At 40.2% G+C, this 17,448-nt stretch overlaps 1 protein-coding gene across 1 annotated transcript in view; it reads left to right on the top strand.

Moving 5' to 3' along the window:
* Window positions 1-17,448, top strand: part of GRID2 (glutamate ionotropic receptor delta type subunit 2) — a 1,156,109-nt gene that overhangs the window by 669,285 nt on the left and 469,376 nt on the right. The window lies entirely within an intron of this gene.

The following is a 17,448-nucleotide window of genomic DNA, read 5'->3' as shown; positions in this document are numbered from 1 at the left end:
AACTTGAAAGGCAAGAACTTAAAACAATAATGAAAGTTGGAAGAAAATGGTTGCATGATATGAATTTTAAACTCCTTTTTTGTGTGTGTGTGTTCTTGGTCTCCCTCACTGCTTATGCCATTTTAGAATAGAATACAATAACAGAGTTGGAAGGGACCTTGGAGGTCTTCTAGTCCAACCCCCTGCTTAGGCAGGATACCCTACACCACTTCAGACAAATGGTTATCCAACATCTTCTTTAAAACTTCCAGTGTTGGAGCATTCACAACTTCTGGAGGCAAGTTGTTCCACTGATCAATTGTTCTAACTGTCAGGAAATTTCTCCTTAGTTCTAAGTTGCTTCTCTCCTTGATTAGTTTTCACCCATTGCTTCTTGTCCTACCTTCAGATGCTTTGGAGAATAGCTTGACTCCCTCTTCCTTGTGGCAGCCCCTGAGATATTGGAACGCTACTATCATGTCTCCCCTAGTCCTTCTTTTCATTAAATGAGACATACCCAGTTCCTGCAACCGTTCTTCATATGTTTTAGCCTCCAGTCCCCTAATCATCTTTGTTGCTCTTCTCTGCACTCTTTCTAGAGTGTCCACATCTTTTTTACATCGTGGCAACCAAAACTGAATGCAGTATTCCAAGTGTGGCCTTACCAAGGCATTATAAAGTGATATTAACACTTCACGTGATCTCGATTCTATATCTCTGTTTATGCAGCCTAGAACTGTGTTGACATTTTGACATAAGCATTTTCATAGTGTCATAGCACTATCAACATTTACATCACATCAGTCAGTGTTGCTTTTCTCATTCTCTTCGGTATATAATTTGGGCTGCCTTTTTTTATTTTTTTGTTCAATTCCTTGATTTTATATCCTTTCTCATATTAAATATGCCTTCTAATTTACCCTACAGCAACACAGAACCCAGAGATAGAAACCTAAGAGGTATTTTATCAGCCCAACATCAGACACTGAGCTTGCATGATTGAGAATAACCTTGAATCTCAGTTTCTCTAACCACTACACAACATTGATATTCTGGAATACAAGATGTTGTATATACTGTGCACACTTGGTATACTCCAAATTGTAACTGCTAGAATGTCTTCAGAAGGAATTCCATGGAGGAGCACTATGCTGTTTGTTTACTTATTTATTTGTTTATTTATTATTCCTGTGTGCATACCTTCAAGTCAGTCTTGATTCCTGTAACTACATGAACTACATCAGGGGTGTCAAACTCATGTCCTGTGGGCTGGATGCATCATACGCTGGCCATTCCCACGCCCGGTTTAGCGAAGGGAGGAAAAGTTGTGATACGTCACATGACAACGCCATGACGATATGAATTTGACATCCCTGTACTACATGATTCCTGGCAACATGTTTTTAGAAGTAGTTGGCCATTGCTACTCTGCCAGTGCTAATGGAGAAAACAAAATGTCATAATACCATCTCATTATAGAATTTCTTCATGCCTTACCTGCAGAAATCTCCAATTTACAGCAATGTAGGGTGGTGACTTCCTTTTTAGTTTAGATTGTAAATTACATCATTATCAGTGCTGAGTTGTCAGTGCTGGATACAATAGTAAGCAGGGTATATATTTTTGTGTAACTTCAGTACAAATAATGATTTTAAAAAAAACCCATAAAAGATGGAAGCTAGCAGGGATGCTATTCAGGGCATATGCAAGAGTGAGTGTGGCACTCCAGATGGTGTCGAGATGCAGCTCTTGTTATCTGTATAATAGATAGGCAGGTATAAAGCACATTGAGAGTTCAACCACAATTGAGGTACTATGGTTTGCCTATCCTTGAATTGCGCCCAGTCTAACAAATATGGCTGGAATGAGCTTTCTGTGGAATGAATCTCTGTCCTTTAAAGAGCAGTTCATTCCCTTGAGACCAAAATAGCTTTGGGTACCTAATATTCAAAAAGCAGGCTTTAAGCTAGGCTAGACGTGATCCCAGAAAATGTAAGCTCATGTGGAGGTTATATGACATGATGCTCTATTTGAGATACAAAGGTATCATTGGGTTGGTTTATTTTATTGATTTATTAATTTATTGATTTTGCTTTATTCAATATTATTCTGAGCTGCCTAGAATTATCTTGTGTAAAATAGGCAACCATATACGTTTTTTATGCAAATAAATAGAATTGTGGTTCTGTACAGAAGCAGCAATTCTATAGTACAGAATCCCATAGAGTACAACTGTCCTTGACCATATCTGCTGTCTAAGGTTACTGTACTATAGTAATAATGTCAGTTGACATCAAATGATTCCCAGAAATGTTTCAAAAAGGAATCCAAGCAGAGGGCATCAAACTGTTTTTTTCTTCTTCTGAGTGTTGTATTTTTGCAGTTACGTAACTTTGAGGTAGCTAAGTCAAGGCTGCATGGATTCACCTCACAAGTTGCGGTGAAGAGGTGAAGCGATTTTTCTCAATGAGTGGTTTTCATCGCCTGAAAGCATCAAACAGGCAGTGCCAAGAGGTGTTTTTTTTTTTTTTCCTGGCACTTAAAGCAAGCCAAACCTGTCAAAAGGAACTTCTGTTCGGGCGCAAATCACATTCAGAACTCTTTGCCAGATCTAAAAATGCCAACGAGGCCTCAGATGTGAGACAAAGCAAAGTATGTGGCCCATTTCATTATTAGACCATAAGCTGATAAAACTGTATGTTTTTTCTAACAGTTCTCTTTTTTTACTGTGACAAAGCTTTCATGTAGCTAGTGAGTTCATATTTTGGTCTGAATTAACGGGAAGCCTAATTGTTGCATTACTGTTTCTGCTAAGAATCCTGAGATAGGGAGCCCATCAAGCTACCGAGATGTGTTCATAGATTGCTTGACAATCTGGAAGGATGTGGTAAGGTGCTGATCTATCCGTTCCATATGTTTTGCTGCTTTGACTTTTGGGTATTCAGTTAGATGTGGTATGTGATGTAGCAGCACTGTAATTATTTCTGAGTTTTGATCTGATCAAGCTCGTTTTGGCTTGTTCAGTGTGAAGAGAGTTGTGATATTAAAGGAAATCATGATTTCATTCTCGGGTTAGGTTTTTTTTTTTTTCCCTGACGTAATTATAATGTTAAGCTGCTGAAGTATTCACAGCCACCTATTAGTATCCAGATTTCTTGACCATATTTCTTGGATTGGTTACATGTAGAAGTCTCTGGTATCATTATAATACATTGGGAAAGGATGTCAGGCTTATGTATTTTTGGAATTCATAGAGACATGGGAGGGTAGGAACATTGCTTTTGATCTTCTGTTACTCTCATCTTCTGATTTGTACTGGGAGTGTACCTGACTTCATTGTCTATTTTTTTCAATAGGGTTAATGATCACTGGAACACAGTTTTCCCTGTTAAACAATTATTTTTGCATTTGTAGTATATTATGCTTTGTCTGTTATGAGTGTGGTGAGCCATTGCATACTTCAAGGCAGGAAGGACTACCCTTCATTCAAAGATGAATTCATTGCCATGTAAACACAACTAACAGGAGCATAGATCTAACATCAATAGCAATAGCACTTAGACATATACCACTTTACAGTGCTTTACAGCCCTCTCCAAGTGGTTTACAGAGTTAGCATATTGCCCCCAACAATCTGAGTCCTCATTTTACCCACCTCAGAAGGATGGAAAGCTAAGTCCACCTTGAGCCTGGTGAGATTTGAACTGCCAAATTGCAGGCAGCCGGCAGGCAGCAGAAGTAGCCTGCAGTACTACATTCTAACCACTGCGCCACAATGGCTCCTAATACATAAGTGATTGTATTCACAGCTCCAGGGATCTTGTTCACTTCCTTGTGTTTTATAGACTCTAACTCTTCCCAGATAACAATCCAGACCATGCCTCAATCACTTCAACAGGGCCTGTAGAGTCAAAGTCCAAAGTCCATCTCTGGACAAATCCACACAATTTTATCATTGAATGGCTAAATTAACCTTCACTATCCTTAAGATGTTCCATGAACTCTTTCTTCCCTGTTGTGGCCCATCAGCGTCCAGCAGAGCCGCTGATGGGCCAGCAGATTTGGACAGTGAGGAACATGGGCCAATCCTGGAGTCTGAGGAAGGCTCGGACGAGGGCTTTGAGTTGGAGGCAGAGAGGGGACCAAGGCCATCTGGTAGTTCTTTACTGCCTCCGGAGCCTCTGGAGCCTGACATCAGTGAGTCAGAAGAACAGCGGGAGCCTGTTCCCAGTGTGCCATGCACAGATCTGCCAGAAGACAAGCACAAATAAGAAAATAGGGTTGACTTGGGAGTAAGGCTTGGACATGATTGGCCCCTCCCATAAGACATAAAAGAGGAGCGAACAGGACATGAGCTTTTTCAGGAAGAAATTAGTTCATCTGGTCAGTTTGGAAAGTTCTGTTTGACTCTGTGCTAAGTTTGGCCTTGTCCTGCGTTTGGCAATTAGTTTTCTGAAAGCATTTGAAGGGAGATAAGGTGGGTGTTTATAAATGTTACCCTGAAAGACTGTTTGAGAAGCCTTTCGAACCTTGAATGACAATAATTCACAGCCATATGAATAAAAGAGGTTTGCCAGGACTAAGATTGTGCTGTATGCTTCCTAAGGAAGCCTAGGTCAGAACAATCCCTAAGAGGGGATAGGTCTCCTAAACAGAGCTGCCACCTGATATTCTGCAGACTGAAGGGTAGAACAATAATTACATATTGCTACTGTTATTGCCCACAGCATAATCCTTAGTACAGATAAACATAAGGTCTTTTAAAATAACATATTATTAAAAATATACTTTCAAATTAGGAATGCCCACCAATCACAAATTTTATTTTGGCTCCTAATTCAGTCATTCGGAAAATAACACACTTACCGTTGAAATGTGACATCCTAGGTGTAAGGAGATACTGAGATGAAATAATCCATTTTTAAGAGCTTTTAGGACTCCATGCCTGCTTGGAGAATTGGGATTAGCAACAGCAGCCACTACTCGCTGAATAGCCAACATTCAATAAAGACATCTACCAAGTTAATGCCAATTCTGAAATGAAGCTATTCCTAGAAGTCACTGCTGCTCTTACAAAACGCAACAGCAATTTAGGAGTATTTCTTTCCAAAAACATTAGAGCAGGAAGTGGAAAGATAGCCCATATAGAGTTATTCCTTGGTAGAAATATTCTTTCAATCTTGTTTTCAATCTGGCATTTCTTTTATGTGGAAAGTTTTAGAAATACATTTTGGAAATACATGATTCTTATACGAATCTGTGGCTTGTTTAAACAATGCTTATTGCAAAACCAATATTGACACAGTTTTTCCCATATGCTAAATTATTAACAATTATTTTTAAAGGAGTGAAATTATACAATATATGAAGCAAAGAGCAAGAAACCATCTTTTTCCTGTCTAGGAGCCTCTAAATGTCTCACCAATGTTTTTGGGAAGACTCAGGTTTATTTTGAAAAGTTTGGGATGACTTTCTTTCTGCTTCAAAGAAATGCAACTTATTTTAAATACCTTCTGAGTCTTGCCTAAGTATAATTATCAACCACATTTTGAACCCCGTGCTTCACCAGATACTTTCGTCTTATTGTTACTGTTTGAACCTGAACCTGCTTTTTCCATTCTTTTTTTTAAAAAAAACAGAATCATTCCTTCTGTAATTCAATTTCTGCTGCATATTGCCTCACCAGTAACCCAGTCAATTTATCCCATTTAATTCAGTGCTCTTAGACAACTGCATAGGAAGACATTTTGTTATGTCTTATATGAACTGCAAGTACAATTGTTCTCATTTTTAACGTTTTTAATTATTATTGTTATTTTTCTATTATTCAGGAGGTACCCCTCAATACCGGAGGTATTCAGCAACCGGTTCACTGCCCAGTTGCTGGGTGGGCATGGCCATGGGTGTATGGCCGACTCGGCCTCCTGCACCACAGAGGGGGGTTTCACGGCCCCAGGCTCTGGAAGCTTTCCTCAAGCCTCCAGGAGGGCGAAAACAACCTCCCCCGGGCACCGGAGGCCCTCCGGAGGCCAGAAACAGGTCCATTTCCAGACTTCCGGTAGGCCCGTTTTTTGCCCTCCCAGAGCCTCTGTGTGCATCCTGCACTTACCTGGCATCCAAAACGGGCCATGTGGAGACTCCTGGAAGGGGAGGGGTAGGGTGGGTGGGGTCAGCCAGTCCTTGAAACAACCGGTTCAGTGAACCAGATTAAAATTAACATCTGGTTTGCTAGAACCGATCCGAACCAGCTGAATCCCACCCCTGCCTCTGTCCTGTTCTCAGAAGGACAGAAAAATACCTTCTTTAAATCAACATCTGCTCCTAGTCACGAAATAGATATACATATAGATGGAGTTTTCTAGGCAGGATACACAAGTAGTTTGTTGTTGATTTCTTTCCATTGTTTTTTTTTTTCAGAATCCTAACAATGTCTCAGAAAAGCCACAGTACCTGGTGTTCTCTCAACCAAATATTAAACACATGGGACAACCAAGTTCTACTAGATGTTGCTGAACTGGTGGGAAATAAAGAGAATATAGATATATTTGATTGAACTATTTATTTTGATAATAATAGGAATTATATTTATGGATCATGTATTAAAATGTAACCCTTTTCCCCATATTATTTAACATGTCCATTTAAAAGGACATACTTAGCTCGTGTTATTGAAATTATGCTTCTAATATACTTACTCGCTAGAGGAAAATAACTTTCTGAAATTTATAATAAATTTCACTACAACAAAACCGGGCTGGAATCCAGATAAATATCATGCTAATCCGAAAACCTAACATTGAACAAAGGCACTGTGCTCATTTACATATCCATTTATCAATGTCAAAGGTTTTAAGTTCAACACACTGGAATTGCATTTGACTTTTATCTTTGCTATCAATGATTGCCTTTCATTAGAGGAAGGATGGAGAATAATTTATATTTGGAATTATGTATTTCAGCAGGGCAAAGAGTTATTTGAATTTTCTTCTCTTTGTAAAATAGCCCAAATTCTTTTTGAATGCAACTGACCCTATTCATTTGATTTATTAAACTAGTGGCATGAGGAGATGGACAGGCCCTATTATTCCTCATTGGTAGAAGCCAGCAGCCAATTTAGAATTCTCATTCCAACAAAGAAAATAGCAGCTTTTCAAAAGAAGTTATTATTTCCATATAAGTCCTAATTAGAGGGTTCAGCAGAAAATGATTTTGAGAACTCACTTCGCATCCACAGATAAGCTCGCCCATGAATTGATTACATATTTGAAATGAAACTTAAAATGTGATGGGTGTGGAAAACAAATGACATCTCATCAAACCAGAGCATCAATTTTAAAGGAGAGCAAAGCTCTGTGCAGCTATTTGCTACATTCTAAATATTATAAAATAAGTAAATGGCCTGGGCACATGGCAGAATTATGCAGCATCAGAACTGTGAAATGATAGAAGTGTGTTTGGACCTCCACGTAATATACCCACCTTGCATCTCTATTCAAAGGGAGTATATTTCCTTGTTTTCACTATTGAAACAATTACCAGCTGGAGCTTGTGGAGTCTTAAAGGTGCTTTTTCAAGAGGCAACTGGACTTTCTGGTTTTTCTTTGAAGACTTTTCGTTTCTCATCCAGCTTTGAATGGATGGATTGGGGAATGGAAGGATTTATACCCCTTGCAGCTGGTCATTTGCATTCTTTTAGCGAGTCGTTAAGGCTGCCTGGAGGTTTATATGTGTCATCAAGATCACCTAAGTGGTGCAAATGGGTATGGAGCCTTCTTGGAACTATTGAAAGGACTGTGTTGTAGACTGGAGATAGATGATGTCAACAAAAGGGGAGGGATATGACATCACCTATCTCCAGTCTACAACACAGTCTACAACACAGTCTACAACCCCAGCCCAGCTCCACCGTGCATGCGCATGTGCCTCCCACCAGCCAGCTGGTCTTTGGGTCTCTGATGCACATGAGCGGAGGGCGGGGCCTTCCCTGATCTCTGCAGGTTCCCCCCTCCCAGTGCGCCCTACCTTTCTCCTCCATTTCTGACATGCATGTCTTCCCCGATCTCTGCAGGTTCCCCCCTCCCAGTGCGCCCTACTTTTCTACTCCATTTCTGCCGCCTGCACCAACTTGGAAGCCAAAACGGGGCACAGGGGCACCGTGCAAGGCCCCCCTCTCCCGGCGCTCTGTTTTGGGCCTGGAAAGCCTCCTGCACCAACCTGGAAGCCAAAATGAGATGTGGGGGGAGCTGGGCGCATGCGAGGGGGCGCTCGCATTGCATTTTGGTGGTTCAGGCACGCGTGGGTGCATTTGCACATGCATGCATGAGCTTTGGGCACTTGGCACCAAAAAGGTTAACCATCACTGCTATATATGGCTGAATACGTCACATTGCTTCGATGCAAAGCTATAGGCTATAGATCATCACAATATGGGAAGAAGGAAACTTTAAATGTTACCAATACCCTGAATTCAGCAATTTTTCTAATTCCAGCTGTCTCTGGGTAATTTCACCTTCACTTGCTAAAATGTCATGAACATCTTCCGTAAGAGCATATCAAAATAATTGCAGAATTCTTTTGTATCATCTCGTGAGATTTGGAATTTTTTTAAAAAAGTTCTCAGCAGGTACAGGGCATCCATTAGCACCATGTTGCTAACCCAGCTATTAACTTTCTAATATGAGACAGTTTCTGGGTAGCATAATGATACGCTGAATAAAATGAACCAACCCTGGAGAAAATGAGAAATGAAGTGGTTATTCGCATACATGCCTAAAGAGTCATCCAGGAGCAGTTTTAATGTACCAGCTGCTTTAATGACTTGAAAACAAGTGTTACATTTTCAGCTTCCATGATCATCTTCTGAATGATTTGTACAGCCATAATCTAAATTATTATATGAAAATAGTATACAGGCCTAAGATGGTCAAAACTTCCCCTAACAGCAGAAATTAACACTTTGAAGATTTATTGAGTAGAATCTGCTGGGTTTTTTTTCCCCAGGCTCCTAAAGTGAATAACAGAATGACAGAGTTGGAAGGCACCTTGGAGGTCTTCTAGTCCAACCCCCTGCTTAGGCAGGAAACCCTATACCATTTCACACAAATGGTTGTTCAATCTCTTCTCAAAAACTTCTAGTGTTGGAGCATTCACAACTTCTGGAAGCAAGTCGATCCACTGATTAATTGTTCACATTGTCAGGAAATGTATAAGTCATAAGTTTATTTTTGTCAAGCATATATAAGATAACAGGTAAAAGTATAAACATAATTTGAATACATGAAAAGAGTTAAGTAAAAAGGGATATTAGGACAGGGACAGTAGGCACGCTGGTGCACTTATGCACGCCCCTTACAGACCTCTTAGGAATGGGGTGAGGTCAACAGTTAGTTCTAGGTTGTTCTCTTCTTGATTAGTTTCCATCCATTGCTTCTTGTTCTACCCTCAGGTGCTTTGTGGCAACTCCCTGAGATATTGGAACACTGCTAGTCATGTCACCCCTAGTCCTTCTTTTCATTAAGCTAGACATACTTAGTTCCTGCAACCGATCTTCATATGTTTTAGCTTCCAGTCCCCTAATCATCTTTGTTGCTCTTCTCTGCACTCTTTTTAGAGTGTCAACCTCTTTTTTGTCTCATGGCGAACAAAACTGGATGCAATATTCCAAGTGTGGTTTTACCAAGGCACTATAAAATGGTATTAACACTTCACATAACCTTGATTCTATTCCTCTAATAATGCAGCCTAGGATTGCATTGGCTTTTTTTTTTTAAATTATTTTTTATTTTTTATTCATATTTCTATGTCGCCCACTCTCCGAGGACTCTGGGCAGCTTACACCAAAGACAGTATACTAAATAGCATCTTGCCCCCTAACAATCTGGATCCTCATTTTACCCACCTCGGAAGGATGGAAGGCTGAGTCAACCTTGAGCTGGTGAGATTTGATCCGCTGATCTGCTGAACTAGCAGTCAGCTGAAGTAGCTGCAGTACTACACTCTAACCACTGCGCCACTTCGGCTTTTGGAAGCTACAGCACATGATTGGCTCATATTTAAGTGATTGTCCATTAGGACCCCAAACTACTGTTGAGCCAGGTACCAACTATTCTATACTTGTGCATTGAACTTGAACTCTAATACTGCCTGCTAGGTAGGTGAAGAAAATAAGTAAAGCATGAAATCTATAAAAGGGTTTTCAATGGGAGAAGTCTCTATAAACCCTACCATCTGAAAGAAATGTGGAAAGCACAACAGGTGTGCCTGAATCAGCTGTACTATTTTCTTCCTTAAATAAGAACAGGTAAGAGAAAGGGAAGGGAGTTTTTAAGGAATTTCTATGATAGGACTTGATTACAGAAGTAGTTATCTAACATGCTGCAAAGGAGAAAAAGTAAGAATTTCTGTTTGCTGATTTTCAATTTCAGATGAGGGTGGGTCATAGAGCTGTAGTGTCTCTTTAATATTATGGTGTGGATTATTCAGTGGATAAGAATGTTTGTGCTCGCTTTATGTTTGGCAAGAATTCTTGAATTCAGAGGTTTTGCCATGCATGTTAATTCTTCATGAAAACGTCATCATAAGTTGTCTTCAAGGGACGTGGTGGCTCATTGGCTAAGACGCTGAGCTTATTGATTAAAAGATCAACAGTTCAGCAGTTCAAATCCCTAGTATCACATAATGGGGTGAGGTCCCGTTACTTTTCCCAGCTTCTGCCTACCTAGCAGTTCGAAAGCACGTAAAAATGCAAGTAGAAAATTAGGGACCACCCTTGGTGGGAAGGCAACAGTGTTCCAAGCGCCTTTGGCATTTAGTCATGCCAGCCACATGACTACAGAGACGACTTCGGACAGTACTGGCTCTTCAGCTTTGAAACAGAGATGAGCACCACCCGCTAGAGTCGGGAACGACTAGGACATATGTGCGAGGGGAACCTTTACCTTTACCTAAGTTGTCTTCATTGTGCAATTTGTGCCATCTTACAACTCTTTAAAGCATCTGCATCTTTTCCTGAGATTGTGTGGAATTCTACCTTTTAACTAAGAACTCTTATATCTGAGTAGTTTATTAATGATGCAGCCACTAGACAAGTTACAAATACTGCCAGGCAATGGTGGGATTCAAGTAATTTAACAACCGGTTCTTTGCCCTAATGATTTCTTCCAACAACCAGTTTGCCAAACTGCTCAGAAAGTTAACAATCGGCTCTCCCGAAGTGGTGCCAACTGGCTGAATCCCATCACTGCTGGCAGGGCAGTTGGGATGCAACTGTCTGCAACTCCTTAAATCAAATATATTTTCCTAGGATAGTGTGGCAGAAAACACTTCAATTCAGCAAAAAGATCTAGCTGTTTTTAGGAACTACATATTGATTCTGTGTTCATACCTCTGAACATTCTGAATTGATTTAGGATGTCCCCCACCCCCCCGAAACTCCAGAATGATTCTGGGAAGCTCACAATACAACAAAGAAAAGAAAATATATTACAATTGTAAAAGGCAAAAAAAAAACAAAATAAGGGCATGAGAAAGAACAAGATGGTGGGATAATAGAAAAACAGAATTGGAAGGGAACTTGGAAGTCTTCTAGTCTAACCCCATGGTCAAATAGGATACCCTATACCCATGATAGCGAACCTATGGCATGCGTGCCACAGGTGGCACACGGAACCATATCTGTAGGCACATGAGCGTTGCCCTAGCTCAGCTCCAGCATGCATCTGCAAGCCGGTCAGCTGATTTTCGGGCCCTCCGGGTCCACCGGAAGTCGGGAAATGGGCCGTTTCCGGCCTCCAAAGAGCCTCTGGAGGGTGGGGAAGGCTGTTTTCACCCTCCCCAGGCTCCAAGAAAGCCTCTAGAGCCCGGGGAGTGTGAAAAACGGGCCTACCGGTAACCTTTTTGCCGTCGTGTGCCAAAAAGGGGGGGGCGGAAGCACAGGGGGGCATTGAATTATGGGGAGCACGACCCCCCCACTCCCCCCGCTTTTGGCACGCAACAGCAAAAAGGTTAGCCATCACTGCCCTATTTCCGACAAATGGCTGTGCAGTCTCTTCTTAAAAACTTCCAGTGGTGGAGCACCCACAACTTCTGGAGGCAAATCATTCCACTGATTGATTGTTCTAACTGTCAGATAATTTCTCCTCAGTTCTAGGTTGTTTCTCTCCTTGATTAATTTCCACTCATTACTTCTTGTCCTACCCTCAGGTGCTTTGGAGAATAGCTTGATTCCCTCTTCTTTGTAGCAGCCCATTAGATATTGGAACATTTTTATCATTGGATAGCTACTTTTATTAAACTAGAAACTAAGAGAAAAATAGTGAACGGACAAGGCTCAATTTCTGTATTCTTGACATACAATAAACCATATTTATAATTGAGATGATAATTATTACGATCATCATTTATTTACTGATTTTAGTTTTATTACCCCACTCAGGAGTTATGTTATGGTTTGTAAATTTAAAAATTAAAGGAAAACTGGCATGCAACTATATCATAGAAAAACGGCTCAATAAATTGTGACTAAATTGCCTGAAAATAATTTTCTCTGACGCTCTTGCAGAGGAATGTTTAAATGTTTCCATATATTAGCATTCCGTTCTGGTTAGGAATAGATTTGTTCCCCCTTTATCCTATCACTACAAGTTTATGACAACTGTAATTTCTTTAACATTATATATTTCCTCTAAAGGAGAAGGATGATCCTTAAGATGACTTTCTTTCATAATTGCTTATATACTGAGTGGCTTAGAATCACTAATTTAATTTCCCACAATGATGTAAAATAGAAACAGGCAATATAATGCACCAGTTAGAATGGCCAATGGTAAATAATTGTGGAATGTATCTTCTGAATTAAAAACAAAGATAGAGATTGCAAACTTCTTAACATAAAAACATGATGTTCCACGAGATGGGCAGCATATAAATTTAATAAAGAAAAGAAAATATATATTTAATACATAATAATGTTTTCATCATTGAGGATCTTTCAATGAGCCTCAATGACTTTTAACCATTTTGCTAACCAAAGGGTAAAGATAAAAGTCCCTATGGATTTTATTCTGCTAGTCATTGCTGACTATTGGGGGCGGAGGGGTGCTTATCATCATGTCCATGCCATTGAGCCACACAGTCCTAAGATGTTTCCATGGTCATGTGGCCATGGGACACTGTTACTTTCCCACTGAAGCATTTGCATGCTTTTGAACAACTAGATTGCAGGAGCTGAGGCAAGTAATGGGAGCTCAGTCCATCTCACGGCGCTTGGGTCTTGAACCTGGGCTGTTGACTTTCCAACCAACAAGTCCAGTCTCTTAACTGCTGACCCACCACACTGCCCAACCAAGAGAATAAGCATATTTAAAAGACTGAGTTTATGCATAAACTTTTCAGGATGGGGGCCTAAAAACAGAGTGGCATAGAGTGTGATAGCGATGTGTATGTGTATGAAGTTAACTTCAATCAGAATACAGTTGGAAGGGACCTCAGGGGACTTCTAGTCCAACCCCCACTCAAGAAGGAGACCCTGTACAATTTCAGACAGGTGGCTGTCCAATCTCTTCTGAAGACCTCCAGATCCAGAAGTGATACAACTTCTGAAGGCAAGCTATTCTACTGGTTAATTGTCCTCACTGATAGGGTGTTTCTCCTTAATTCCAGGTTGCTTCTCTCCTTGATTAGTTTCCATCCATTGTTTTTTGTCATGCCTTTTGGTGTTTTGGAAAATAGGTTGACCCCCCCCCTCCCCTCTTCTTTGCGGCAGCCCTCAAATACTGGAATATCACTATCATGTCACTTCTAGTCCTTCTTTTCTCTACGCTGGCCATTCCCAATTCCTGCAACAATTCTTCCTATGTCTTAGTTTCCAGGCCTTTAATCATCTTAGTTGCTCTTCTTTGTACTTTTCCCAAAGTCTCAACATCTTTTTTTGAATGTGGTGACCAAAACTGGATGAAGTATTCCAGGTGGTAGTTGGAAGTAGTTGGTTAGAGAAATATAAACTGGTGTGTGTGTGTGTTTGTTTGTCCCTGGATCTGACTGTAAAGAAGCTGTTTTGGAGAGCCAGAAGGATATTCTTGCTTTGAATGATGGGAACATTATGTTATGTTAAGAATAATGCTGACTGCTGGGTTTTTGCACACCATCTGTTCTGTACACAAACACTGCAGATATGTACATTTTATCTGTTGAAATCTTTTACATGTTATCTTAGAGAGCCAAGCCTTCCCAAGACCACGTCCATCCCAGAAATATAAAACTGCAATATTTCACAAAATATGTTTTAAAAAATAATGCAATTCACTAAATAAAAACAGCAATACAGTCAAAACAGCAATGAATAAAACAGCAATAAATAAAAAAAACCAGTAATGATCAAAGAGCGCCAATGGCAAGAATAAACAGCAGCCTCTATCAAATGATATCTTTAACATAGAATAGCCTCCAGTCAAATTGTGGCATAAATATATTGCAAATGAATGAATAAATGAAGAGGAATTGCAAGGGGGAGGAAAATCACCATGTTTTAAGCAATATTTCCATGCAACAAGGAATCTGTTTTCACAAAATTGTCCAGGGATATCTTTCTCATCCAACTCCCTAGTTAAGTATGAAAATCGTAGGTTTAAAAATATATACTACTTCAAAAATTATAGAAAGCTTTTAAAGTGATTCATAAACACCTCAGTTGACTTAGTTTTGTGAAAAAGAGTTTTCCTGAGGTAGAAACACACTCTGATTCTCGAAGGGTTAAACACTCTGGGTTACACAAAGTTTTTATGTGTCAAGTGGCATTGTGAAAACTATGCCAATAGAAGCCTCAAAGGTAAATAAACAATACAGTTAAGCACCTACATTAAGTAAAACTCCCAGCAGATTTGTCTAGCATACAATTTGGGGGATGACAGCTGCATTGTAACAAAACTGAAGTAAATGAGAATTATGCAGATGTTAGTAAGGTGTTTTCAATGCTAGTATTATGGATAAATACAGGACCTTGGACAGCACAAAAACTTGTTTACAATCAAGTCAGGTGTGGTGGTATGCACTTACCTTCGGTAGGTTCGCAAATGTGATCATGCGCGTGTGTGCGCTTCCTTTGCTCGCATGCGCCACCTCTACGGAGCATCAAAAATTGGATGTGATGACATCCGGGCGGGTGGGTGGAGCCTCCCGCAGCTGCCGCTATGGGTTCGTCCAAACCAGATAGAACCGACAGAATACCACCACTGAACCAAGTTCATCCGTGTGTCTTGGAATGTTTCGAATGAATTTTCCTGGGTTTCTTGCCACCTGGACTGAGTTGCTATTTATGAGATAAGCTCATATTTAATTGATTTTCCCTTCCACCCAATAGAGCCCTGGTGGTGCAGTATAGAATGCCGTATTACAGTATAGCAGGCTGGCTCTGCTGACTGTCAGTAGTTTGATTCTGACTGGCTCAAGGTTGACTCAGCCTTCCATCCTTCTTCTGAGATTGGTAAAATGAGGACCCAGATTGTTGGGGGCCATAAACTGTCTCTGTAAATCATTTAGAGAGGGCTGTAAAGTGGTATATAAGTCTAAGTGCTATTGTTATTGCTATTGCTCCTGTCTTTTGTTGTTTATGCCTAACATTCCTCCCATTATCCTCCCTGCCTCTCCAGAATGTCTAGCACACAGGTTTTATTTATGGATGATTGAGTCTAAAAGATTTAGAAGTTCATAAGATTAACACTTATTCCTATGAGGGCACTTGGTCTATCTATATAATCTAGTCTACTTTAACATCTGTCATGTTTATTGCATTTGTTTAAGAACATACAGAAATCAATAATACCCATCTATAGAATAGAATAGAATAGAATAGAGTAGAGTAGAGTAGAGTAGAGTAGAGTAGAGTAGAGTAGAGTAGAGTAGAGTAGAGTAGAGTAGAATAGAATAGAATAGAATAGAATAGAATAGAATAGAATAGAATAGAATAGAATAGAATAGAATAGAATAGAATAGAATTCTTTATTGGCCAAGTGTGATTGGACACACAAGGAATTTGTCTTTGGTGCATATGCTCTCAGTGTACATAAGGAGAATAAAATACATTTGTCAAGAATCATAAGGAACAACACTTAATGATAGTCATAGGGTACAAATAAGAGGTGTGCATTTTTGGTGGCTGCCCAAGCTCTTTGGAATGGCCTCTCACCTGACATCTGAGATAACCTGAACTCTTTAACCTTCAAGAAGGCCATGGCTTTTTATGCATTAGGCTGGGATCGGGGGTGCTATTCAGCAGGTTCTGGAGAACCAGTAGCGTACATTTTGATTAGTTCAAAGAACTGGCCAATACCACCTCTGGCTGACCCCAGAGTGGGGTGGGAATGGAGATTTTGCAATATTCTTCCCCCAGGTGTGGGGAGGGAATGAGGATTTTGCAGTATCCTTCCCCTGCCATGCCCACCAAGCCACGCCCACCAAGCCACACCACGCCCACCAAGCCACGCCCACAGAACCGGTAGTAAAAAAAAATTGAATTCCATCACTGGCTGGGATGTGGGTTTTGCTGGGAAGTTGTTAGGTCTGGCGCCTGAGGATAAGTGTAGCTTGATTTTTATCCTTATTTTTAATAGATGGTCGTGAGCCACCTAGAATCATTAGATATGGGCAGCTATATATATGTTATAGAAATAAATAATCGAGATTTTCCCAGTGTGTCCATCATCATGTCATTGGTGACGGCTTCCCCATTTTGTGGTCACGTTCAATATTGAGAACTTCTTTTAATCGGTCGGCCTGAATTACACACATAACATAACATAATTTAGGACGCAGGACAATTGAATGAAAATGCATAATTGACAGAGAGCAAGCCAAGAAGATCCTCTTGTGCCAATTACGCGTGCTAAAAGTTTCACGTGAAACTGGAGAGCATCTTCAGCATTTTGTCCAGAGAACTCAAATTCCACCTCAGCCGTTTCACTCTGCCTGAATAGCGTGCAATTCATTCCTGTGATGAAGCACCTCTGTTGCTACAGCAATCACTGAGCGAAGAAGAATGACCGCAACAGGTTCACAAAGCACTGTTGATAAGAATTTGGACAGTGTCGTTTGTAATACGGTGGCTTTCCTGGGAACAAAGCAGCCTTTTGCATAAATCACCTGGTGGTGGTGTTTTTGTTTTTGTTTTAAATGCATTTCCCTTTAACTGAATAATTTGATCCCCGCAGAAGTGGTAGGAGAAGAAAACATTTTATTTGGGGGAAAATGATGTTTCTTCTATAAAATGTAATGATGGTATACTTGAATTATTGCAGCCTTTGTTGGTAATGTATAGATTTTCTGTTACCTTACAGTTGATTTGTTTTTGTAGGTTTTTTCCCCCCTTAAGCTTAAGGGAGAAAAAGTGGGGAAGATTGTAGCTTTCTTTTTGTTACCCTTATCAAGACATACCCTTTTCCACAGTTTCTCCCTCTTTGATTAGATTAGATTATTCAT

The sequence above is a fragment of the Pituophis catenifer genome, unplaced genomic scaffold (genome assembly GCF_029215685.1).
Source record: "Pituophis catenifer annectens isolate HBS135680 unplaced genomic scaffold, rPitCat1.0.hap2 SCAF_8, whole genome shotgun sequence".
NCBI lineage: Eukaryota > Metazoa > Chordata > Lepidosauria > Squamata > Colubridae > Pituophis > Pituophis catenifer.
The sequence above is the reverse complement of the archived record's forward strand: the minus strand, read 5'-3'. Positions and strand labels throughout refer to the sequence as shown.